Raw genomic sequence first — 2989 nt, 5'->3', positions numbered from 1 at the left:
TGAAAGGCTGATAAGGTTACCGCAAGGACAAGAGATTAAAGAGTCTACCTTTGCTATTAATGCAGACAAGGCTCCTGGTCCAGACGAGGCTTTTCAGCCAGTTTCTTTCAGTCCAACTGGGAGATCATCGGGCAAGCGGTGATAAATGAAATCCAAATGTTCTTCTCCACAGGTTGCCTCGCACCATCAATCAATAAAACACATGTGAGACTGATTCCCAAATCACAGGAGCACACAGTGTAGAAGACTACAAACCCATTGCCCTCTGCAATATCTATTACAAGATAATCTCAAAACTACTGTCTATAAGGCTAAAAACAGTCCTAGGCTCGATATTCTGAGAACTTATCAGCTTTCATTCCGGGAAGGGCTAATGCTGACATTTTTTTGATCACTCATGAGGTTCTACATTTTCTTAAGACGTCAAAGGCAGAGAATAATTGTACTATGGCTGTGAGACGGATATGTCGAAAGCGTATGAAAAAATTGAGTGGATGTTCATTTCACAAGTGCTAGAAAGACTACGCTTCACTCAACTTGGATCAACTGGATCATGCAATGCATTAGAACAGTAAGTTATTCCTATCTAGTAAATGACTCATTCTACAGAGAAGTCATACCTTCTCGAGGAATTAGGCAAGGAGATCCCCTATCCCCTTACATCTTCATCCTCTGCAGCGAAGCATTGTCGGGTTTGTGCAAGAGTGCGGAAAAGAAAGGCTTGTTCCAGGGAGTCAGAGTAGCTCGAGGCAGTCCGAGAGTGAGTCATCTACTTTTTGCAGATGACACCATGTTCTTCTGCTTAGCTTCCTCCACAAACTGCGAAGCTCTCATGTGTATTCTGAAGGTGTATAAACAAGCCACAGGCCAAATGATCAACAAAACTAAGTCATCAATCACCTTCTCGAGTAAATCTCCACCTAAGGTAAAGGAAAAAGCTAAGTTATTGCTGGGGATCACTAGAGAGGGAGGTCTAGGAAAGTATTTGGGGCTTCCAGAACATTCTGGCCGCAGATAAAAGAGATCTATTTACCTCTATAGTAGATAGAATCAGGCATAAAGCAATTAGCTGGTCAACGAAGAGGCTTTCCCAGGCTGGAAAACTCACAATGCTCAAATCCGTGCTCAGGGCCATCTCAACGTATACAATGTCTTGCTTTATCAGCCTGTACAAAAGAATACAATATGTGTTAACAAGGTTCTGGTGGGATGGAGTTGATGAAAAGAAGAAGATTTGTTGGGTGGCTTGGGATAAATTAACTAAACCTAAAGCTTCAGGAGGTTGGGGTTTGAGAGACATTCAAATTTTTAATCAAGCTCTTCTAGCTAAATTGGCATGGTGTCTCCTAACGGATCCTGGATGCCTCCTAGCATGGGTTTTATTGGGAAAATATTGTCATGGGAAACATTTTCTGGAGGTGGAATAATCTCTTTCTCGTCCTCATGGCTGGAGAGGAATTCTATACGGAAGGGATCTCCTAACGGAAAATTTGGGAAAGGCAGTGGGGAATGGTCAAACGGCGAGACTTTGGAAAGATTCATGGATTTCACTTGACACTAATTTGAAACCAGCATGCCCTATTAGAGAAGCATAGTTGGATCTAAAGGTAGCGGACCTTCTAACAAACGACCTAAAGTGGAACAAGTCCCGTATTCAAGAAGCGTTACCTGAGTTTATTGCTCAGATCCAATGTCTGCAACCAAGTTCCAAAGCAGCAGAGGACTAGTATATCTGGCAACCCACATCCTCAGGAGTTTACTCCAAAAAATCATGTTACTTTACAGCATCATCTTCATGTCCAGTATTACCAATAAACAATCAGTTAGAGCAGTTCAATTGGATAAAAGACATTTGGACATGAAGGTTCTCACCAAAAATGTGAGCTTTCCTTTGGTCGATTGCGCAAAATGCCCTCCCCCTAAAAGCAAACCTGCAAAAAAGAGGAATGCTTTCAGCAACGCCCTGTCTGAGATGCCAAGACCATGAAACTAGTACACATACCTTCTTTAATTGTCCCTTTGCGATTAAGGTCTGGAGTTGTGTTCCATTACGTCTAGCAGTTCACATAGTTGTAGACTGTTCTTTCAAAGAGGTAGTAGTCAAATTCCGATCAGCAATATGCCTCCCACACTCAGGTGTCACTTTCAACATCCTCCCGTGGATCTGTTGGACCATTTGGACAACAAGGAATACACTAGTCTTCGAGGATAAAGAAATCACACCGGAGGAAACTGCGCTAAAAGGACTAAGATTATCTAAGGAATGGTCATTCGCGCAAGAAAACAACAATAAATCGAGCTTATCACCTGCAGGTACTCGGTTCTCTCCGGAGCAATCATCGAGAAGAACAGAGGAAGCAGTATCGATTACTTGCAAGACAGACGGTGCTTGGAACTCAAACAAGAAGACAGCGGAATTAGGGTAGATCTTCTCAGGCCCGCCTCTGACATCTCCTTCTCTGGGATCGGAGATTCAAACATTCGTCAAGTCACCACTCATAGCAGAAGCGCTGGCGATGCGATCGGTTCTCTGCATGGCAACAACTTTGGGGTTCTCAACGCTAAAAGTTCTCTCCAACAACACAACACTCATCAAAGCTATAAACGGTATGAACAAAAAGTTCTCAATTGTTTCTAAAATTTCGCGATTAAGAGTTTCATTCAAACCTGGTTATGAATAAAAAGATGTTTATGATTTGATTACACAAAAATTATGGGCAAAGCTGATGATGAGGAAGTGGTTGTACTGAAGAAGAATCTGAAAATGACGATGTTGGAGAGGAAAACCAAGACTCTGGCTCCGATGGATACAATGGGGTGGAGGTGGTTATTCGAGAGGAGGAGGTGTGGTGGAAACGGTGGAGGGGAAAGATATGAGGATGGGGGATATGGAGGTGAAGGCCGTGGTGGAGATGGTGGTGGATCTGAACTGGAGGTTGTGGTGGTTATGGAGGTGGAAGATGTGATGGTGGATGTAATGGTGGTGGGG

Source organism: Brassica oleracea, chromosome C7, assembly GCF_000695525.1.
Source record: "Brassica oleracea var. oleracea cultivar TO1000 chromosome C7, BOL, whole genome shotgun sequence".
Classification (NCBI taxonomy): domain Eukaryota; kingdom Viridiplantae; phylum Streptophyta; class Magnoliopsida; order Brassicales; family Brassicaceae; genus Brassica; species Brassica oleracea.
The sequence above is the reverse complement of the archived record's forward strand: the minus strand, read 5'-3'. Positions refer to the sequence as shown.